The sequence below is a fragment of the Tenrec ecaudatus genome, chromosome 5, assembly GCF_050624435.1.
Source record: "Tenrec ecaudatus isolate mTenEca1 chromosome 5, mTenEca1.hap1, whole genome shotgun sequence".
NCBI lineage: Eukaryota > Metazoa > Chordata > Mammalia > Afrosoricida > Tenrecidae > Tenrec > Tenrec ecaudatus.
Window position 1 is genome coordinate 131,869,433 of NC_134534.1, and position 24,549 is coordinate 131,893,981.

The 24,549-nt window shown below is 42.7% G+C and overlaps 1 protein-coding gene and 1 pseudogene across 2 annotated transcripts in view; one reads left to right on the forward strand and one right to left on the reverse strand.

The window, feature by feature from the left end:
- MITF (melanocyte inducing transcription factor) overlaps positions 1–24,549 on the reverse strand; it is a 295,608-nt gene that overhangs the window by 69,031 nt on the left and 202,028 nt on the right. The window lies entirely within an intron of this gene.
- On the forward strand, positions 14,887–15,061 carry LOC142449424 (U2 spliceosomal RNA; annotated as a pseudogene).

A 24,549-nucleotide genomic window follows, 5' to 3' on the forward strand; every position in this document is an offset into this window, starting at 1 on the left:
CAATGGATGCATGTGTGGATTGTGATAAGAGTTGTACAAGCCCCCAATAAAATGATTTAATTTAAAACATAGAGAAAAATTTTACTTCTATTCTGGCTATCTTTTATTATTGCTCTAGCCAGGAATTCTACTATAGATGTGGTAAGAGCATGCACCCTTGTCTTGTGCCCAATGTTAGAGGCAAAATTCTGCATTTCTGCATTAAGTATGATGTTGGCTATTGACTTTCCATCTATGTCCTCAGTCATAATTAGGCATTCCCTGCTATTCTAATGTTCTTTACGGTTTTCACCAAGAAAGGGTCCTGGATTTCATAAAATGCTTTTCTAGATCCAATGAGATGATTATTTGGTTATTTTCCTTTGTTCTACTGATGTGGTGTATTACAATGGTTGATTTTTCCAATGCTGACACATATCTACAGTCCTAAAATAAACCCCACTAGGTCACTGTATAGGAATCTTATAATATGCTTATGGATTCTGTTTGCTACTATTTTGTAGAGAATTTTTCATCTATATTAAAAAATATCGATCCATGGCTTTCTTTTCTTGTGGTACCTTTGTGTGGTTTTGTATTAGGATTATGTTTGCTTCGTAGAATCATTTAGGGAATATTCCTTCCTTCCCTATATTTTGGAAGAGTTGGTTGGTGTCAAGTCTTCTCTAAATGTTTGATAGAGTTCCTCAGTGAAATCATCTGCTTCTGCACTCTTTTTTGTTGTTGGGAATGTTTTGTTATTCATTTGATCATTCTACTTTATATTGCTCTGTTGAAACTTTCTCATTCCTCTTGAGTCAGTTTGGATAGGTTGTATGCTTCCAAGAAATTTCCTATTTCAGATAGTTAAATGGCCTTGCCCAAAGAGGTGTGCTATTATTTATGTCTAAAGAGAGCCAACTATATTATCATACATGAGATACAAATCGGCACTGTGCAGAGTGATCTGAAATTGGGAGTCATCATCTCACAAACGCACTATCATTGTTACAAGGTGCCATTGACAGAATGGAGCATTGCCCAGGCCTGTGCCCTCCTCACAAGTGTTTGCAGGCTGAGCCCATGGTTGCAGCCACTGTGCCAGCCACCTCACTGGCAGTCGTCCTCTCTTTTGCTGCCCTCACTACCCTTACTGCTCCATTAGCTACGCTTGTTTTAGAACCTTAGGAAACCCTAACATTAGATGCAAAAGAAACCCGCATATTTCATGCAAACCACAATTTTGATTATTGCTACTGAATCCGTTCTAATGTCCCTTTGTTTCTTATTTATTATACCTTTTCTCCTTTTTTTTGTTTTTTTTGTCAATCCAGATAAGAGTTTGTTGATTTTGTTGACCTTTTTAAGCAATCAATTATTGATTTTAATGATTCTCTCTCGTTTTCCTGTTTTCAGTTATGTCCTGTTTTATTTTGTCTAATAGGTTCCAACTTAGCTTGCCCTTTAATGTTCCTGGAGTTGACGAGCCAAGATGATGATTTGAGATCTTCTTTTATTTTTCATAAAATCATTTATTGATGTAAGTTTCCTTCAGAGTAGTCCCTTTGCTGCATCTCTCTCCTTTTCCCCCCTTTTCTGAATCTCATAAATTTTAGTATGTTGTTCTTTCATTTTTCATTTGACTCCGCAAAATTGTGATCTAGTCTCTGATTCACTGGTAGTTTAACAGTGTGCCGTGTAATGACCGTAGGTGTGCATTCTCCAGTGGTTTTGGTGGTGCCGCTGTCTAATTTCTATTATTGGTTTCTAGATTCACTCCACTACGGTGGTTAGAGAAAACACTTAGATGATTTAACTCTTTAAATTTCTTTCAATACTTGTTTTGTGATGGAATACATGATCTGTTTTGGAGAATAATCCATGTATACTAGAATATACATTATGATGTTTTTTTTGGAGTGTATGTTCCTTAAGTCGCCTGTTTATTTTATAGTCTCATGAAAGACCAGTGTTTTCTTGTTAATTTGTTAGTTCATGATAAGCTAATATGCCAGTATTAGAACTGGTATATTGAATTCTCTGTTACTATACCACTCTAGTTTTTCCTTCAATTCTGTGTCTATACTTTATAAAACGCAGGTGTCCAGTACATATATGCATTCTCACTAAATCTTTGGATTATCATTTTTATCTCTATGTAATGACGACCTTCAACTCTTTTAATGGATTTTGAAAAGTCTACGTGGCTGCTAATAACATTGCCACCAGCTCTCTTTTGGTTATTATTTGAATAGAATTTTCCCATCATTTCATTTTCAACCTCTTTGTTTCCCTGTATTTTGTTTGTTTCTTATAAATAAATTGGATTAGATTCTCTGTATCAAAAGTGTGTTTCTTATAAATGTTTCTTATAAATAAAATAAAATAAAACATAATCTTTTTTTCAAAATCCATTTTGCCAACCTCTGTCCTTTTATTACAGAATTTAGTCCATTTGTTTTCAGTATAATTACCAATAAGAAGTGACTTACAGAGTTAAAAAATTTGGTGGAAAATTCAATTATCTTTTTATTCCATGTCCCATGAATCTTTTGGAGTCTCCTTCTATTTTGTTACATTATAGTTTAGTGTATGTATCTTAAGCCTTCTTTGTTTGTTCTTTACTACTGCTTGTTTTTGTTTTGTTGGTTTATTGTAGTAAATCATTTTTGTCACCATCCCCTTTTTATTTTGTATATGATTTCTCAGGTATCTCCTTAGTGGCTACAATGAATACTGCATTTAACAACTGACATTTATAAAATCCCATACAGCCCTGGTAGTGTAGTGGTTATGCATTGGGCTGTGAGCCTCAAGGTCAGCACTTCAAAACCACCAGCAACTCTGTGAGAGAAAGATGAGGTTTTCTGCTCCTATAAAGAGTTATGGTCTCAGAAATCACAGGGACAGTTCCATTAGGTCCTACAGTGTCACCATGAGTCAGAATTGACTTGAAGGCTATGAGTTTGGTTTGGGTGATCTACAAATTCTAGAGTAAGTCAGGACCAACTTAACTGCAGTGACATATAAGAAGTTTTACATCTAGAAATTTCTATATTTGTTGCTGTTATCACAAATCGTATCTTTATTATATAATCTGTCACATAATTTTATCCTTACGATTTTACACATTCCTTATTAAGAAACATGGACAACACAATTAGCATTATCAAGCACAAGTACTTCACTGCTGGTCCTTATATTTGTCAATGCGCTTCACTTCTGAGGTCGTTCTTCTCATACAGAGCTTTAAATTACTTTTGGTGTAGAATCGCCCCATGACTATTCGGGAGGATAAGTCTGGTAGGTAAGAACTCGCTCAAGTCTTGTTTGTTTGGGAATGGTTAACCGCATTCTTGAAGGATATACTATTCTGGGTTAACAGGTCCCCCCACCACACCCCACGGAGGGCTTTCAGTGTATTTATTGTTCCATTGCTATTCTGGCCCACAGTATCACTGAGAAGAAATCAGCACATAATCTCCTTGAAGATCGTTTGTATGTGACAGCTTCCTCTCTGATTACTTACCGAATTTTCTTTTTATCTTTAATCTTTGAGAGCTTGACTTCAGTATATCTTGGTGTACATCTCTTGGGGTTTATCCTACTTGGATTTTTTTTTTAGTTTCTTGTATTTGTAGATACAAATATCCTTTATTTCTTATCATTATTCATTCAAGTACTTTTCTTTCTCTCATCTTTTTTCTGAGATTCCAGGATGCATACATTAAGTCTCTTGTTGGCTCCAAATTCCATTAAACTGTGTTCAATCTCCTTGAGTTTTCAATCCTATTCCTCGTGAAAACTTATCATTTTACTATCTTATCTTCTATTCTGGAAACCCACGGGGGTAGGTCTACTCTAACCTGTAGGGTCGCTATGAGTCTGAATTGATTTTATGGTTTTGAGTTTGTTTTGAAACTCTTGTTTCACTGATCCTTATTAAATCTGTTGGCAAATTCTTTTCCTATGGTTCCCATTCAAGTTTTGTCCATTTTGATTACAATGTCTCTTTATTTAGATACTCATTGTGTGGCATTGTTTCCCTTATTTCTTTTAGCCTTGTCTGTTTTCCACTAGGTTTTAAATTGTTTTTAATATTCTTCCTTTCTCATTATTTGATTATCTCTAGGTGCACGTTCCCCTTTGTCATGTTCACTGGGGCGGGTTATGGAAAATCTGTTGGTTTGGGGTGTGTGTGTGTGTGTGTGTGTGTGTGTGCGTGTTGTGATGATCTGCGTGGCACTGATATTTTTTTAAAGCTTTCTCAGTTTTCCTCAGTATTCAGTGGCTTGGGCTGCACTTCTTTCCTTAGAAAACAAATTGCTTGGCAGCACCTCTCATTTCCTTCTCTGTGATGACTTCTTTTCCCTCCCTTGCTGAACTAAGACTTAAAAGTTATATAACACAGTTTGTAACTGTAAATATCTCTGAAACACACCAGAACACACGGTATGCTCAATCCATCTAGCAGTTGGCATCACCCTTAGGTGAGATAGTATATACTGATCAAGCTATCCACTAGAGGGTGGACTCCGTTCGCTGGTCTGAGAGGAGCCCTGATGGCATAGTGGTCAGGCACCGAGCTAGCGATTTTGAAACCACCAGCAGCACATAATTTGCAAAGATTGTGATAAGCAAAGTCACAGGAAAAGAAGACACAGTGATGGCAAGAAAGCATGAGAAGATATTCACCATCATTAGTCCTTGGGGAAATAAATGCACATTACGACCAAAATCAAATCAAGGGAATACCTGTCAGAAATGTCAAACAGGAAGAGAAGTACAAGTGTTGATAAGAATGTAAGGAAATGGAATTCTCCAATCCCATTGATGAGAATGTCACAAGGGACAGCCACTTTGGAAAGAGTTTGGCAGTTTCTTAAAAAGTTAAATATGAAAGGGCCTCACACGTCTTGTGTGAAAATGTCACTTATCTTCCAGTTGCATGCTTCCAAACACTTTGTGAAACCCCTCGTATAGTTAATGGCATGATCCAGCTTTCCTCTCCCAGGTACCTTCTCCCAGGAAAATGCAAGTGCACACCCATACACAAACCTGCACACCAGTGGTGACAACAGCTTTATTTGTACCAGCCCCATATTGGAAACAATGACAAATATCCATCAGCAGGTGCAAACATAAACTAACGGATATACAAAGTAGGATATTACTCAGCAACAACAAAAATAGAAGGGACCTATTGCTAGATGACACTGCTGGATCCATCACAAAATAATTACAATTCATACAAGAAGATAGACTAAAAAATAAAACCAACCAAACTCGCTACCACGCAATTGCTTCTAACTCATAGCAAACCTATAAGACAGGGTAGACCTGCCCCTGTGGTTTTCTGAGACTGTAACTCTTGACAGGAATTGAAAGGAAAGGGTGCATGGATCATAATAAACTAAGGTGGTTAACATGGCAAGCAACGGGAATTTTAGAACACATAGTTGTGCACGCACAGAGCCTACATAGCGACCAAGAGGCCTGGTCAAACAGCACAAGAGGATACTGCATGGCTTAAAATCAGGAAAAGCACATCCTTTCACTGGGATTACTCAATCTGTATGGTGAGCAAATGGTATAAGCAGCGGGACTACACAGAGAAAACACAGCCTCAGGATGGAAGGAAGATTCATTACCAACCTGCAATATGCAGATCACACAGCCTTGCTTTCTGGAAACAAGAGGACTTGAAGCACTTACTGAAGATGATCAAAGATCACAGTCTTCAGTATGGAATGTCCTTCAATGAAAGAAGAATAAAAAATCCTAACAACTCAATCAGTGAACAAGGCCATGATGCATGAAGAAAAAAGACGGACTTGTCCGGGATTTCCTCTGAAGGGTTTCAGAGAAAATACATCACTTTGAATAGTAAGGTGTACCTCACCCAATCCACAGTCACTTCAATAGCCTGCTATGCCTGTGAGAGCTGGAAAATGAACGGGGCGATCAGAGAGAAATCGGTGCATATGGATGACGGTGTTGGTCAAGAATACTGAAAGTAGCATGGACTGCCAAAAGAAGGGATGGATCTGTCTCAGAGGAAATACACCCCCAGAATGCTCTTTAGCAGCTCGGATCGTACCGTTTTGTTTCATGTACTTTTTGTTTGTTCGTTTCATGTACTATTATCAGGTGGGACCAGTCCCTGAAAAAGGATATCATACTTGGTAATGTCCCAGATCAACAAAAACTAGGAAGACCCTCAGGGAGCTAGACGGACACTGTGGCTCTGTCCTGGACGCTCCCATAACAACAACTGTGGGGCTGGCGCGGGTTCAGAGAGTGTTTCCGTCTGCAGAACACAGGGCTGCTATGAGTTGGAATGAAGTCTAATAATCCAAACAACAGTGGAATGGCAGGCACTCTGGTGACCGAGTGGCTAACGTACTCAGCTAGCAGCTGAAAGGTCAGCGTATCAGCTGATCAGGTGAAAATAATGTGGCATCCTGACCCCAGAAAGATCGACAGCATTGGAATCCAAATGGGGCAATGCTACTTTGTCCAAGACGCTTGTTGCGAGTTGGAATCAACCCCGAGGCAGTGGGTTTGGTTGTTGGTGGGTATGGCAGAACAGAAATAAAATATTATGAAGCAAGTGAGGAAGAGTGAGGGGATGCGAACTGGAGAAGAGGAACGTTCAAGGATGCTTCCGGGCAATACAGTAGTGTCTGAGGTGCGCCTACTTATTTGGACAGGCCTTGGCCACAGATTTGTGGACCCAAAGGGGCACCCAGAGGAAGGCCCGTGAGCAAATTCTCAGCCTTTCTGCAGCTATTGTCCTTGCTATTTATTATCTGGTACAGACAAATCCACAAACTCTAAATGTGATCAGGTTCTAAATGATCATTTTTGTTTGATCACTACTTGGGTCTGCATTAGTCAGTGTTTCATTTTGTTGGACACAGGGCCAAAGTGAGTGGGAACCAACTCAGAGTGGCAACGTTTCCACCAGGACTTACTCTGGCTGGCACAGGGTGCGCATTAAATAAATGAATGAATGGTTGCACGGATCATCACTTCGGAGAGCACACAACAGCACCATTATTAAGGGCGATGTGCTCCAAACCAATCGTGACAACTTGCATCCAGCCCCTTTTCTTCAAAAGGTGCAACAGTAGTAACCATTACAGTAGTAGTAGTGGTAGTAACTATTACAGCAGTAGTAGTGGCAGTAACTATTACAGCAGTAGTAGTGGTAGTAACTATTACAGTAGTAGTAGTGGTAGTAACTATTACAGCAGTAGTAGTGATAGTAACTATTACAGCAGTAGTGGTGGTAGTAACTATTACAGCAGTAGTGGTGATAGTAACTATTACAGCAGTAGTAGTGATAGTAACCATTACAGCAGTAGTGGTGGTAGTAACTATTACAGCAGTAGTGGTGGTAGTAACTATTACAGTGGTAGTAGTGGTATTAACTATTACAGTGGTAGTAGTGTTAGTAACTATTACAGTAGTAGTGGTGGTAGTAACCATTACAGTAGTAGTGGTGGTAGTAACTATTACAGTAGTAGTGGTGATAGTAACCATTACAGCAGTAGTGGTGGTAGTGGTAGTAACTATGACAGTAGTAGTAGTGGTAGTAACCATTAACAAATTTTAGTACTACCATGCCATCTGCCAATAATCAAATCCCTGGCGGGCTGACCCCAGCACCTCTTCCACACATGCTGTTGTTCCACTCCCCACACTGAGACAGCTCGAAGCTCTGACTTCTGCCCGTGAGTCGAGTCAGACTGCCAATCAGAAGCTCTCGCTAGGAAGGACCACTGGTGTAGTTTCTGTGTGTTGCCCGAACAGAAATACTGTGAGTGTGTAATTTTAATGAACATAAACTAATGTTCTCATAGTTTAGGAGGCTCTAAGTTCAAATTCAGGTAAACCCCTCTAGAGATAGGCTCTCTCTGTCCACTCGGGGAGAAATCCTGTCTCAGCTTCACTTGGCCCAGATTCCTGGGTTCTTCCAAAACCCAGCTCACTGTCACTGAGTCAAAGCTGACTCACAGCCACCTCCTGCGGGTTTCTGACACTGTAAATGTTTATAGGAGTAGAAAGCCCCATCTGTCCCCTACAGAACTGCCGACTATGCGGGTCGAAGCCCAACGCTTAACCACCACACCACCAGGGTTCTCGGGGATCCTAGGACTCCTAGGTGAACAAAGTGCGCCTTCTATCGTTCCCTTATCTGTGTGTGTTTTATATCTATGCCTGAGAAGTCATTAATTACTTACTATGGACCTTCTTGCCCCTAAGTCCCTCAAGGCCCTTTGGTGGTGCACAGTGGGTTATGTGTTGGGCCGGTAACTACAGCCTTAGGAAACCACTAGCTACTCCACAAGACAAAGATGAGGCTTTCTACTCTCATAAAGAGTTACAGTCCCAGAAATCCACAGAGGCAGTTCTACCCTGTCCTACAGGACCACTATGAGTCAGAATTGATTTGATGGTAATGATTTTTACTTCCTTTGTTTTGTTTTTAGCCAAAATTCTCTACTGAGTATAGTCTTCATATACCCCATTTTGAAAGGCATTCACTGCTACGCCAATGGGCAGGATTAAGGCATGATAGCTTTTCTACCTTAGTAGGAGGCATGGATTAAGTCACCACCCTTTGTTTCCATGAGGGCAAAAAAAAAAAACAACAAACAGTCTCTATCAAAGTCCTTTCTCTGTGAGAACCATCTCTGAAGGGATACACAGAGAGATCTCAGGATCACTGAGAAAAGACCCCCCAGGGCCGCATGTCTGAGATTTCTGTCAGAATGGTGGAGGGCAAGACCCAAGGTACCAGAGGCCGAAGCAAGTAGACCATGAGCTAGAAAAGAGAAGTAGTGTGGATGCTATGAGACTGTGAGGCAAGGCGGGCTGGCTTCCTCGACCAAGCCATCAGAGGCCAAGGGACCACAGGCGGCGAGGCTGCAGACTAGAGAGAGATTTGACTGCTTGTGGAACAGAGGTATTGCTGTGGACCATGACCTTACTCTCTATCAAGCCTGGAAACCCTTCGTTGTGAATTCTGCCGGGGAGCTCTGTGTGGCCACTGAAACCAGCAGAAAAAGGAGGAACAAAGACTAATCTGCTTTTCTGATGTCTCTGAAGTGAAAATGCTTAAGACATACCCCCCCTCCCCACCGTGGCAAAGAGAACACTATTCCCAGATGGGATCACAGGAAGGTGTAGGAACCCCCCAGACCCGATCTCCAGCCAATGAGTGGACTTCAAAATGAAACTAAAGACAATGGCATTCTTTCACAACATTTTTGAAGTTCCCTCATATATATACTGGGGGGAGGGGGCACACTTCAATCCATAGAAACCATTGATTCTTAATGAAATGACAACTCAACCCCACCTGTCCTGCTGATCTTTGATTTAAAAAAAATCACAAAGAAGCCCCTGGTTACAAGTCTGCTGCTTACTCTGGGAGGCAGAATGCATCCTCTAGCACTGACCCTAGCCTCTCATCATGTAAGATCATTTCTTATGGTCGGTAACCTGGATCTGGGCTCAAGCTCTCCCCAAGCATGGCCTCTTACATATAACCCACCAAAATCATATGTTATGGATTAAACTGTGTCCATCAAAAACATGTACAATAATAACATTTCAGACTGGGTTGCGTTTGCAATTTTAACATGCACAGATTACTGTAGGGAAGACGCAGACTCACTGCCATCGAGGTGATTCAGAATTGCAGCACCCTACAGGACGGGGTAGACAGGTCTCTCTCTATGGGAGCAGAAGCTCTCTTTCCCTGTGGAGTGAGTGGCTGGTGGTATTGAACTGCTGACCCTGTTGTTAGCAGAGCAATGTATAACCATTAGGCCACCAGGGCTCCTAAAAAGCTCACAGGAGTATGCTGGTGAGGAGCTGGTTTGGAGATGGGCCTCCTACCGCACACAGTAGACTGGCATCACTGGAAACTCTGCTCCTACGATACACAGTGAATTTCCCTCCCCAGGATTTCGCCATGAAGGACAGCAAAGCCCACAGAGTGTATTTAACTTAAGAGAAATCTTCTGAGTCTGTCAAGACTCAGAAACCATAGCTTATTATTTTTACAAACAAAGCGGGGAGAATGTGATGCGATAGAGCATGCCAGTATTGCCTGACCCTAACCACTCCGCATTCTTGAGAAACTAAGGACTATACCATTTAAAGCACAGTTTTTCTTATTGATAGTCACTATAGAAACAAATAAACTATATTTTAAAATGGGAATTCCAAGTAAATATGATAAAGTGCCAATGACCACGTCAAAAATGCTAAAGACAAAGAAATGAATGTGCTAGCATCTCAGTGGCCCAGGGGTTCTGAGTGTAACTAAAGACTACACAGCGTTTGAAAGCGGCATTTTTGTCAGAAGATCAAACCCACGTCATATATTTTAAAAAGCCTCAGGCAGAATTTCAAAGGGGTCCATTTTATACCAGAATAGCCTGCGAGTGGATCTGTTAACCCTTCCTTTGGAGGACCGTATAAATCACCCACACAAACCCACTGTGAGCCGTTTAACTCCTGAGAGTGTATGGAGCCCCTGGTAGGTCCCAAAGCTATTTCAGGGTTTAAGAGTACAGCATTACACCAAGACAAGGCCTGTATTCGTAAGAACCTTACATGATGAACTGACCATTGACAAATATAGTAAGTATGGTGTTCTCTTCCATAACCTCATGAATGTACATAAATGAAAAGATAACGAGGAAGAACAAAAGCTGAAAAGAAAAAGTAGAGAACGGAAGCGCTACCCAGCCCAAATGAACGTCCTCCCAGTGCCTAGTGCAACGCGGATGTCTCCGTTGCAGTGGATAGCGATCTCTCCATTTTCATTTTCACCAAATATAAACAACATAATCTCACAGCGAGGCCTTCTCTCCAGTGCAAGTTGGCAAAGGCCAAGCAAAGAATTAGAAAGCAACTCACATACCACTACCAATGTCAGACCCCCACCCTCCCCACACACACCCCTGACCTCCTCAGGTTGGATATTGGAGCCCCGCTGGGCAAAGAAAGGCCTGGCGAGCTAATTTTCAACAACCAGCCACCGGAACCCTCTGCAGCCCAGCTCTGGTCTGGCACAGGGCTGCTACGAGTCAGGGTCTACTCAGTTCTGCTGACGTATGTTATAAGCCCAGGGCCACTGGGAAAATAAGTATCAGTTCATCTCGATAGGCTCAGGCTACTATTCAGTTGATGCATGATCTAAGAAAGTCTTTTTAAGCAATCAAACTATGGGGGCTGTGCAGGTGGGGATGGAGCGTGAGCAGAAAAGTTAGTAGAGCTGAAAACCCATGTAACCGGTCTAAGCTTTGGTAAAATGTAAATGGTGAAAACATAAATACCAAAAATAATGGTGTTAAAATACTTGCTGCGCACGTTGAAAGTGTCGAAAACCAAGGAGACTACTTTGAGGACTAAGAGCCTCAACAAGCTGGATTGACCCAGAGGCTGCAGCAACGGATTCAAACATAAGAACCACAGTAGGGAGGGTGCAGGACCAGGAAGTGTTTTTTCTTGTACAGAGCATCACTATGAGCGGGCACCAACTCAAAGGCACTTAACAACAACAACAACCACATTATTAATAATACACTTCATCCTTAGGGGGAAAAACCTCTGGAAATAAGGTAACTATTAATTTTTAATACAAATAGAGGCAAAGACTTATGGAAGACACATTAGGTGTTTACAATCACTGCTGGTCCTCTGGTAACAGAATAGTTCTTTTTATCAAGCGGGCCTAGGGATACGTGGCTTGAAATACAACCACAGTTCAAGTCACAGACGTAGATAAAAAGTTACACTGCAGCAACTTACATCCAAAGAGCTCCACGTACTTTCACACGTATCTCATTTCATCCTCACAGGCTGGCTGTTTTCTGTTGTGTGTTCTGGGCTTTTAATTAAGCAACTTTTCTAGGGAGATGGTCCCAGAGGGGCTTCTGGTGTTTAGTATTACAAGACTTTTTTTTTTTTTTTTTTTTTTGCCTTCTCCCTGGGTCTCTTTGTTCCAGGCAAATTCTCAATGATGACAATTCGGGGATTTCACAATGTAAGAGCTCTCCATAGACATTGCATAACCACTTTTTAAAGGAGCCCTGGTGACATAATGGATTGCATGTTGGGCTGCTCACAGCAAGGTCAGCAATCTGAAAACACCAGGAGGAGGAAGACGAGGTTTTCTGCTCCTATAAAGGTTGACGCCCCCAGAAATCCACAATGGGCAGTTCTCCTCTGGCCCAAAGGGTCTATGTGAGTCAGAAATGACTCAATGACAGGGAGCTTAACCACTTTCTTGACTTTATCTAACAATTTATTACCACTGAGTGAGTGTCTCTGTTACCTGGTGCTACGTAAACATGGGGATGTTTAATCACTAGGAATCCACTGACGTTCAGGAGGCTCCGAGTCCAAATGCTGGCTGCTGGCTCTAGAGCAGCAGTTCTCAACCTGTGGGTTGCGACTCCTTTGGGGGGTCGAATGACCCTTTCACAGGGGTTACCCAATTCATAACAGAAGCAAAATGACAGTTATGAAGTAACAAAGAAAATAATTGTATGGTTGGGGGTCACCACCACATGAGGAAATGTACTAGAGGGTCAGGGCATTAGGAAGGTTGAGAACCACTGCTCTAGATGATGGTCTCCTTTATCTCTTTTGGCTTCTTGCAGCCAATCACTGGCCGACAGACCCAAGCATTCCTGAGATTGCAGTTCTTCAGTCTCTGTCTTCATAAGGCGTTTAATTCCCTCTGTGTGGGATAGTGGGCTACAGGTCGGGCTGCTGACCTCGAGGTCACCTGCTGAAACCCACTAGTTGCTCTGAGGGAGAAAGGAGGTTTTCTGGTCCCATAGAGATTTACAATATCAGAAACCCAGAGGGGCGAGCCTACTTGGCCCTACAGTGTTGCCATGAGGCGGAATTGACTGGATGCCGGTGAGTTTGGTCGTTTGGGCATGTCTCTATAAGAAGCCCTGGTGGTGTAGTGGATTACTTGTTGGGCTTCCAACCACAAGATTAGCAGTTTGAACCCACCAGCCACTCTGTGGGGCAATCTGAGGCTATCTGCTCCCATAATGATTTACAGTCTCAGAAGCCCAATGGGACAAATTTATCTTGTGATAGATGGATAGATAGATAGATAGATGGACAGACAGATAGATGAACAGATGGATAGATAGGATAGACAGTCACTATGAGCAAGAACATATCCCATGTCAATTGGCTCATGTTTTTGGCTTATGTCTCTGTCGTTTAGTAAGAGTGCTCTGAAAGAATCGGCTCAGAACATATCTTCCTTCCTCTAATAAGTCCTCATTAACTTAACAAAAGCCCTATATCAAAGAGCATCGCATCCACAGGTACATGGTTTAGGATTTCAATCTATTTTTCGAAGGGATACAATTCAATCTACAGCCGTGAAAACTGTTCCCTCACTCGTCAGTTGCTTAATGATGTTCTTCTTGTTCTCGAACAAATTATTTCCTCAAACCTTCCTAAAATATCTAAAACATAACTTCCTCTCAACATAGTCACCCACCTAATAAGCCACTTCCTCCCTAGAGCAGAAACTGGCATGCTGCAGGCTGTCTTCTCCCTGTTAGGAACCTCTTTTATTAGCGTTTGGCAACTCGAGCTCAAAAAGAAGGTCACTGGTTTGCCAAGTGTCAGCCAGTGTCACCTCATGAGTCAATCAGGATGAGCACAAACAACAGAGACGGGGGAGGTGTTTGGTTAAACAGGACCAGGAAGGATGCAATGAAATTAAGGTAATTATAACACACGTTTTCTACAAACCCAATTAAGGAGACACTCTCTAAAACAAAAAGGAAAAAAAAAAAACAACTAAGAGGATGTTGGCAGGAAAAAGACAAGGAAGCATTGCAACTCTTTAATTGCATGATATAAAATCAAATGGCTGCGGTGGAGCTGGATGATGGCTTTCCTAGAGGACAGGAAAAACACCCAGTCACTGAGAGGAGAGGGTGGGTCAAGAGCACCACCGCTTCCAACCTCCCTCCACGCCAGACCAGGCCATGGCCTTCTCTTAAAGACCCTCCCAGGCCCTAATAAAATGTAAAAAAAGAAAAGAGGAGAAAAAAAAAGAAAATGATTAGGGCAAAGAATGTACAGATGTGCTTTATACAATTGATGTATGTATATGTATGGATTGTGATGAGTTTTATGAGCCCCTAATAAATTGCTTTAAAAAAAAAAAGACCCTCCCTTTGCAGCCCACACAGGAATAAGCCTCAGATGCACCAGGTTTTCTAAGGCAGCAGTTCTCAACCTGTGGGTCGCGACCCCTTTGGGAGTTGAACAACCCTTTCACAGGGGTCACCCGATTCATAACAGTGGCAACATTACAGTGAGGAAGTAGCAAAGGGGGTCACCACAACAGGAGGAACTGCATGAAAGGGTCACGGCATGAGGAAGGTTGAGAACCACTGCTCTAAGGTGTTCCTCACCTTTTCCATCACCTGGGGTGTTCCAGAATCCTTCTCACAACCCACGTCTTCTCTCACAGTGCTTTCTCTGGTGATCTCATACTCTCCCAAGTTAAAATACTCGTGACACAACTAGGACCTGATTCAGAGCTGGCTCCTCTGCAAATAGACACACCTCTCTCTCTCCACCCCACCCCCACCCCACCTCTCCCCTTTTCTACTTCAGGGCCTTTGCACATGCAGTGCCCACTGTCTAAAACACCCTTCCTATAGCCCTTGGTCACATTCAATTACTCACTCTTCTCTGACTGTATAGCAAATCCACTCATCACTCACTACATAGCACTTGTCCCTCTTCTGTCTGGTATCTTTTTATTGTAATTTATTTGATTCACACATGTTCCTTTGGGGTTCTCAGAAAGCACTTAAAAATCTGTTCACCATCGCTTCTCGGCCTTTTGGCTAAGATCAAGTGTAGAAAATCTGTTCACCATTGTATGCAAAACTAGCCTAATCCCTGGTTCATTGTTGGCAGTCTATGCTTGTTTTATTTACTAACTTCAGCTCAACATCTTTAAGAGCAATGGTACAGAATAATTGTGAATAGATCAGGCTTTGACTGAAGCAGATTGACTTGTTTATTCTTTCCTTCTTCAATTTGACAAATGCTTACAGATGAGGGATTATTATAATGTAACATGGCCAGCCTACAGAGATGCCAAAGAAATATAATCCCAGTTCTCAAGGACTCAAGTCCCAGCTCTACCCATTAGTCACGTGATAATAGAGCAGCAGTTGACCAGGGTCCCTACAGTCCATATTTTGCTTTGTGGCTATAAGCTCTCTGTTGCAGCTACTCAACACCACCACTGAAGTGCAGAAGTGCCGTAAACAAATATGACAACGTATGAACATGGCCAATTATCAAAACAGGTTGTTGGAAGGATGAGGGCCAGGGACATCATTTGCCCATTCCTGGAATATACAAAATGATTCATCTCTCCTACATCTCAGTTTGCTTCTACATATATAGTATTATTTGCCTCCCCTAACTACTGTGAGCATTGAATTAAATGAGATCCGCCTGTAAGTATTTTTTAGCACAGTGCACGGCACACTAGGTCAGCGAGGACAAGGATGGCAGCCATGATGGAGTCAATCCGCAGTGGTCCTCCAGCACAGGATATGCACGGCTGTGCTCGCTCACCGCCTCCCACAGCAGCCTTGTCAACTGCAGAGCAAGCAGGTCTGCAATGCGCTGGCTAGCCTAGCATTCTCCCTCCTCCTCTATGAACAACAAGGTTCCGTTCAATTTGCACCATCACCATCCTCACCATCATCCTCCTCGCTTTCTTCTTAGGTCTTCTAAGACTTTTAGTGATCATGCTTCATTTATGCCCCGGAATTTTTCAACAGCTCCCCAAGTCAGTTATGAGGGCTGTTATTACTCGGTTCCCTGCTCACCTGTCCAGCTTCACCTCAAAATACTCAGTTCCAATCCTCTCTATCTCCCCCCCACCCCACCCCCGCCGTGTAGCACACCAACACCCAGAGTGCGGAGTGTTACGCCATCCCTCTCCCTGCTCCTGTCGTGCATATCTTACTCTTTGGAGTCGACGACTTGTCAGGTTGCCACTCAATACGAGCCACTCTGGAAGACTTCCCTCACCTTCTGAGGCTGGACTGCACTGCTCCTGTGTGCCACAGCTGCACCCCACAAGGAAGACCAATTGCCTTCATTGTTGAAGGAGTGAAAGTTTCAAAGTGAGCCGGGTTTAACAGCACTAGCTAATATTTACTGAGTACCTCCCTCTTTGTCCTTCAAGACTAGGGTGAAAGGCAACCCCTGTCCCCTTCCAGAACCGCTGCGATGTACATTATTGCTGGGCATCACTAGATTCTGAAGTAGGTTCAGGTTTTTCTGCTCTAACTTCACCTCTATGTCCCTGAAGAAAAACACCAGGTTCTGTGAAGTCCTGCATGATGAATACCGGGACATAGAGGGGAAAACAGTTCGGGGCAAACCCCTCCAAACCCCTCCAGAGCAGGAATAGCAACAATCAGTAAACTCCAATTCAGCATCGGTGGGTGAAATTTCTACCTGCGTTTGCAGCCGGCATCACAGTCAGCATGAACTCTACTCAAAAGGTAGGTCATGAAAGGCAGGTGCCATTCTAAAGATGGATTCTAAAATACATCGTTTTCAAAATGGAGATCAGATCCTGCATGTAGCTTTCTTCCCAAGCGCACTGTTGTAACAGAGGGAAATGTCCACGCACCCACTCCACGTGTCCTCTCAGCATTACCAGCAAAAACCTGACACTACAGTGACACCTTGCCTTTGAAACCAAGATTTCTCCGATCTTTCCTTTTTTCTTTTAATGTTTTTATGTATTATATCTATTTCCCTAAATATAATGAAGTTTGGCAGTGGTGACATCAAAACATCAGCATCAGGTGGAGACAAACCAAAAGACATATTCTGCTTCCCTGGCATAACTCATTTATTTACTGAATTATTCACAGCAAAGAAACACATCACAGCAGAAGGGGGCATACTAACAGAGGGCCCATTGCAGAAATAAGAAAACTAAGGTTTGGATTACAGCACATGAGGGGTACCCATCCCCCAAAAAAACAACCAAAAAAAGTCTCCATTGGACGAAGCTTTCATAGCATGCATTTTTCCACTATGCGAGCATCAGCAACATGCTCTGAGTTAGTGCACCCAGTGGCATCATCTGGGAAGGTTCTCTCTGGTTACAGCTAAGTTTTTCGGGAAAAGCAGTTTTGCTCAAGCCTTTTTTTTTTTTGTGATGTCCAATTTAAGAGAACAGTATGTGGCTGTGAAATTTTGTTTTCTGCTCAGGAAAAATGCCACAGAAACTATCATGATGTTGAACACAGCTTACAAGGACAGCATTATAAGTAATACTCAAGTATATGCGATTATTTCCTTGTTTCAAAAAAGGTGAAATGTCAATTGATGACAGACCATTCTAGATGTCTGTCAACTTCCCAAAAATGTCGACTTGTAGTGCATTTGGAGTTCATTCCACCAGGTCAGACTGTTAATCAAGCTTTCTATTGAGTGGTTCTGAAAAGATTGAATGACAGTGTGTGACCAAAATAAAAAGCCTGACTTGTGGCAGATAGGGGACTGGTTTTGCCACCACTTTAATGTACCTGCCAGTTTTGGGCAAAAAACACCGTGGCTCTCTTGCCCCATACACCTTACTCACCTGACCTTGTACCGTGCAACTTCTTTATGTTTCCATGAATGAAAAGGGACATGAAAGGACAGTGATTTTTATTTTGGAGTATTTTTTAAAATCATTTTATTGGGGGCTGTTCCAATTCTTATCACAATCCATACATATATCCATGTGTCAAGCACATATATACATTTGTTGCCATCATCATTCTCAAAACATTTGCCTTCTACTTGAGCCCTTAATATCGGCTTCTCATTTCCCCCCTCCCTCCCCACTGCCCCCTACCTCATGAACCCTTCATAATTCACAAATTATCATTATTTTGTCATATGTTACACTGTCCGACATCTTCCCCCCACCCCCCACCCTCTTCTCTGCTGTCCATCCCCCAGGGAGGAGGCTATATGTAGATTCTTGTAATCAGTTCCCCTTTCTACCCCACCTTCTCTCTACCCTCCAGTCATCGCCACTCTCACCACTGGTCCTGAAGGGGTCATCAGTCCTGGATTCCCTGTGTTTCCAGTTGCTATCTGTACCTATGTACATCCTCTGATCTAGGCAGGTTTGTAAGGTAGAATTTGGATCATGATAGTGGTGGGGGAGCATTTAAGAACTAGAGGAACGTTATATGTTTCATGGTTGCTACCCTCCACCCTGACTGGCTCATCTCCTCAGGAACCCTTCAGGAAGGGGGTGAAGGACAGTGATTTGATGAGCAGAAGAGGTGAAGAAAAAAATGAGGGAGGTGCTGTCAGCCTTCCAAACAGATGAATTTGAAAAATGTTTCCAAGCATGGAATCACAGACTTGACAAATGTATTAAGTGTAATGAAGAATACTTTGAAAGTGATGGTGTTTTGTAAAAAAAAAATTTAAATACATAGTTTTGGGTTAGGGAAAATCTGTTTTTTGGGTGTGCCCCCTCATAAGTAACCATATTGGCAGAAATAAAACAGAAAGATAAGCAGGGAAATCACCGACTGTACATTGAAAGAAAAACGGCTGGAGAGGTAGGAGGAAAGAAAGTTAAACTAGGGAAGAGTGGGAAAGAAAGAAGGAATGAGAGGTTTGAAGGACACTGCTATCTAGAGAAGTCTAAGAAAAATTTAGGAAGAACTGAAAAGTCTTTTTTTTTTAAATAAAGCTTTTGAGAAAAAAATCCAAAGCCAAACCAAACTCACTGCCATGAAGTTGATTCCACCTCATAGCATTACGAGGTAGGGTGTCTGAGGTTATAAACATTTCACAGGAGCAAACAGCCTCATCTTGCTCCTGCAGTGGGTTTGAACTGCCAACCTTGTGGCTAGCACTGGATTGTTAACTCAAAAGCACCACCAGAGAACAGTATCCAGCTAGTTTTACTACTGGGTAAAAGAATTGGACATCAATTGCTATTATTAACATAACATATGATGTCTATAACAATAGAACTCATTTTGTTTCTTTCCATCCCAATCAATTCTTCCCATCACTCTCACTCTTCCTCCTCCTCCCTGCCTCCCCGCCCCACCTCCCCTCTCACTCCAGCTCTCACTCTCTCTCTCCTCCTTCCCTCCCTCCCCCTCTTAAGGAGAGAAAATTCAGCATTAACATGTAAACTGAAAGGAAGTGGACAAAACATCTATTGAAGTGAGCCACAACACAATGTAAATCTCCCTCTTCTTTTCTAACTTACTGATCAAACAAACCAAATATCCTAAGCCTCTCTTGTTTTCCTGATTGATAAAGGAGAAAATAAATCAACTGAGCACTCTGACCCAAAATTGTCAGAAATGAATTTCAATATTAGACAGTGAGTAAAACTGATAATTAATGTGCACATAGACTTGTAGCAGTTTTGTCAACTCCCTGAGCCTCTGAAAGTATGAAGGAAAATTGAACTGAATGATAATGGATTTTTTCCTTACATTTTTGAACATCCCTTGTTATTTCTAATATGTTTGTGCTCAGTCCCGCCTTACAAGCATACAAAACTCTCTCAGAAATTCAGTAAGAAAATAGACATTATAAATACCATTCTTATAATTAACAAAACACTTAAAATAACAGAACGTCAAAAATTATAAAATTACAATAAGAATAATTATCCAGCTCACCTCCTGCCACCCTCGAGGAAAATCTGGATCACTTAAGCAGCATATTAGAGCTTAAGTTCTGAGCACTAGGCTTTGGAAGCCTAAGGTTTACTTGGGCGTCCTTACTCCAGTTTTAGTCTCCCCATGGATTCTTCCTCACTGAGCTCTTGCTGATTCAGTAAAAGGCTCTGCCCTCAAGCAGAGTGAGTTTGAAAGTGGATTACTAACACTCCCTCAGTCAGCACAGCGGGGGAGGGGCAGTCTAGCCCCAGGGACTTAGGTGGGTGTTCTCTGATGGCAACTGGGGTACAAGAGCCCATCAAGGTCCTGAGTCACATCCTGACCCACCTGGATGGAGGGCCAGAGCCCACCTTACAAACTGTTCCCTTGCTAGCCTGCCCCTACTGTGACACACTGGTCTGCCACCAATGCAGGATTCTGTGAGGAATTTGCATTTCCCTTGTTCGCCATCCTTCTTTTAAAAAAAAAATCATTTTATTGGGAGTTCATAGAACTCTTATCACAATCCATCCATCCACTGTGTCAAGCATTTTTGTACATTTGTTTCCCTCATCATTCTCAAAACATTTGCTCTCTACTTGAGCCCTTGGGATCAGCACCATCCCTTCTAATGGAGCCTTTGTACAGAATTACAGCCTCCTGCTGATGGTCTTCCTCATCTGGATGATTTGCCTTTGTCTTATCTTGGTCTGATTTAAACTTAATGAAGCATCTCTGAAACTCACATATTTGATTTTGAGAAGGCGCGCTGTGAAGGGTCCAGCAGTAACTCGGTTCTCCACCACAGCCAGCATCTCTCTGCAACCCCTCCTCCATCCCCACCTAGCTTATGGAGACCCCTCGCCTTCTCAAGACTGCTCACAGAAACCTCCCCTCTCTTCACCGGCCTGCTGGTGCCACAGCCGATCAGGAGTGAGGGGGTGGCGGGTACAGGCCCCTTTAGACAGAATAATTTATTTCTGTCCCAAAGCTTATTAACACGGGACCCCTGGGTTCGTGTGCGCTCTCTGGCTTTTCTTACTTTCTCCTGTGGCTGCGTCCATCTCTCTGTTTCCTCCTCTCTCTATCTCTCCCTTTCTTACTTTCGACTATACTTCCAATCTCCCCTCATCCTGCCCCTTTCCTATCATTCCATTCTAAATAACCCCCACCCATTCCCACTGCCAGGCAGGTCATTGACTCTAATAAAACCTGTTAATTAAAACCCACGCTCTGGATCCTCTTTCCCTCTATTCCTGTTCTATCAGGCTGCTAATCACAAGATCAGCAGTTTGAACCCACTAGCCAGGCCATGGGTTTCCCTTAGAAAACTGCTCTGGTGGTGTGGTGGATTACAAATTGAGTTGCTAAATGCAAGGTCAGCAGTTCAAATCCACCAGCTGCTCCAAGGGAGAAAGATGAAGTTCACTGTTCCCATATCTATCTACAGCCTCAGAAACACCAAGGTACATGTCTCTGATCTATAAGCCTGAACTGTTTTTATAGTTTTGTGTGTGTGTTGTAGTGATTATGTGTTGGGATACTAACTTCAAGGTTAGCAGTTTGAAACTACCAGAGGCTCCGAAGGAGAAAGACAAGGTTTTCTACTTCCATAAAGAGTGGCAATCTCTCTCAGAAACCCACAGGGGCAGTTCTACTCTGTCCTATGAGTCGCCATGAGTCAGACTTGTCCCGATGGCAGTGAGTCTGACTGTTTGGGGGGAGTCTGAGAGTAACAAACGGCCCTGTAAGTACTCCACACACAGAAATTCTTTATAATGAGAACGAGTTTGTGTATCTAACACTTAAAAGCAGCCTCGTGTTTCTTTCCAGAACTATCAAAGCCCTCTGGAGTCTTCATCTTTTCATAGATGAAGTGTGAGTGCTTTGTAGCGAGTCACCAGAGAGGAAGAAGTTTACTGAATGTCAGAGCCTGACAGGGACCCAGAGGCCATGTAGCTAAACGGCAGGGCAGGCACCAGAGGCAACCTTCTCAAGGTCCTTGCTGGCCTGTTGGACTTGGGGGCTGTGGTATCAATAGTAGAGCTGAGAACTTTGCAAGATAGGTCGAAGAGAATGGTCCTTGGTCTTATCTCAAGATAGTACATATCATGGAAAGAAGATAAATTATTTAATGGCAAAAATAGAGGTCAGCAAGGAATAAGTATTAGCTACAGTACACTCAAGGTGACATGTGCTTACTGGTTAAAGGAGGGGGCAGATTAGACCTTTACACAAATCATAAGAATTGAAAGGGACAGGATAGCAAAATGATAGAAGGAAGAATAGGAAAGTGTGTGTGTGTGTGTGTGTGTGTGTGTGTGATGTAACTCCGGAGCAGGTGAGTCATGGGGAGCCCAGAAAGTCATCCTGCAATGTTAAATGAGATGTAACCTTTCTGAACGCAGATTTACTCACAAGTTGCTTGGTTGGTTCTGTAATGTGCGCCCTGGGGGTTGGGGCTAAGGAGGTTGTGATTACATTTTTAAATGCAGTTTGAAAACATACACCCAATTCACAATAAAAAGGTTTGTTTGTTTAATGTATTTTGAACCCCTACTTGCCTAAAAATAGTATTGATTTTAAAAGTGAGCTGTTCGTGTGGTCACCTCAATGGAAGCTTAAAGTGTTCTGTGAGACACAGTCAGGGGGCAGTGACAACCAACATCTACCAACATTTTAAAAATATAACTCCCAATTTTTACCAACTTCTCCAGAATTCTCTATGCATATGGATATTGGCAGTTTTCTGGTTTGGCTGCCAATCATTCAAATGATTTCTAAGAATTTAAATTATTGGTGAAATTATAAATTATGGCTAAGCAACCCATTCCGTACCTAGCCACCCACCTACAGAAAGTCAGTTAAGAGACCCTTCATAGTGATTTGAAAACTCCCTTGCTGCTGAAAAGTAACACCAATTACCAGCTTAAAGCCGGCATATCTCATAGACCTTTCGAGAAATGAACTCTAAATTGTATGTCAAATCAGCATTAGTTTCCTTTTCCCAAAGCATTAACCTTTCGGACATTGCTCAAGAATCCATTAGGTGGCCCGATTACTGTAGACTAGTGTATATTTGACAGAAATGCCGATGACAGTCACAAACATTAACAAATATGGGCCCCTATCCCTGGGCAAGCCATGTGAGCCAAGGATTTTCCTTACGCCTGGCATGCAAACAAGAAAAGTGAGAGTCCGACGGATTTGGACACTGTCCATCTCACTCCAGAGCTCATGTCCTTACACGTGTGGTCCCATAAAGCTCCAAACCCACTGCTATCAAGTCAAACCCCACTCATAGTGACCCCGCAGGACAGGGCACAACTGCCCCGTGGGTTTCTAAGACGCAACTCTGAAAGAGTAGAAAACCTAGGCTTTCTCCCACAGCCTGGCTGGTGCTTTTGAACTGCTGACCTTGCAACCAGCAGCTCGCCTCCTAACCACTGTGCCGCCAGGGCTCTGTCTTATACATGGTACGTATACAGCCACCAAATAGCAGGTGTAGCACCTCACCAAATAAGGCCCTTGGGCCAGAAACCTTTGGTTAAGTTTGGATTTGTAAACAGACTCGCTAGTAGAAACAAGAGAGCCCTTGGTGATTCAATGGGAGAATTTCTATCCTCCATGCAGGCGAGCAGGGCTCCATTCCTGGTCACTGCACCTCACACACAGGTGCCATCATTTGTCAGTGGAGGGATTGCAGGTTGTTACAATGCTTCAGAATCTTCGATAGAACTTCAGACTAAGACAAACTACTTAGAAAAGGTCTGAGAATTTACAGCTAAAAATTAGACAATGAAAACCCTGTGGATAACAATGGTCTGATGGGACAACCAATTGTGGAGACTGGTGTGGTTTTCCATCTGGATGATATACGAGGACGGCCAATTCCGTTGCAGCTAACAACGATCAGAACAACGGACACCAGGATAGAGTAAGAAAATTCGGTTCATAAACTGGAAAAAGAGTCCCAATGGGGCATTTTGAAGGTTGTTTCTAATTTTCCCCCTGATTGGGAGAATGAGCAGGAGATAAGAAGATCATCTACATCTCTGGCAGAAAAAACAGGATACTACATCACGGTTCCTACACATGCCTTCAGGTGCATTGGTTAGTGCTGGTCTGCTAAACAAGGTGAGAGATTCAAAAATACCAGAAGAGAGGGGAAGTTTCCGGCGCCTATGGAGATGTGCAGCTTAGAAACCCAGAGGTGGTTGTACTCTGTCCTCTAGGGTCGCTGTGAGAGAGACACACTTGAAGGCAGTGAGGACACACACCTTTGCTCAGGCAGAACCTGGATCGGCATGCTGGGCTACACAAGTCATTGATCCTCCCTGGCAGATTCCTACGATGGCCATGTGTGGTATTCTAATCAGCGGGGCACTCGAGCCACGTGCACTGGACACACGGCCTTCCGGCAGTGAGCCGTTGAAAAGCAACAAAAGGAAGCAGCTCTCTGCTGATGCGCCGAGGCTGCAGTGTCAGAGACTAGCCAAGTGGACGGCCATCAGGAGACAGACCTTTGCTGTCAGTCTGACCACCAACGTCCTGCTGCTCCTGAGCTTAAGGATGGGAGAGTCCCTCGGGCGGGCGCTCAAAAGGCCACTTTGTTTTGTTATTTAACCAAATCAAATGAAAGGGGAGGGTGAGAGATTCTAGAATGACATTCCAATTAAACTTCATTAAGGGAAAATAAAGCAGTTTCCTAAAAAGAACTTACTTTTAAAAGTAGAATTAAAATTTTAAAAAAATTTAAGTTCTTTTGGGGAAGGGGCACGGGGTGTGACCTTTAATCTTTTTTTTTTAAGTCAAA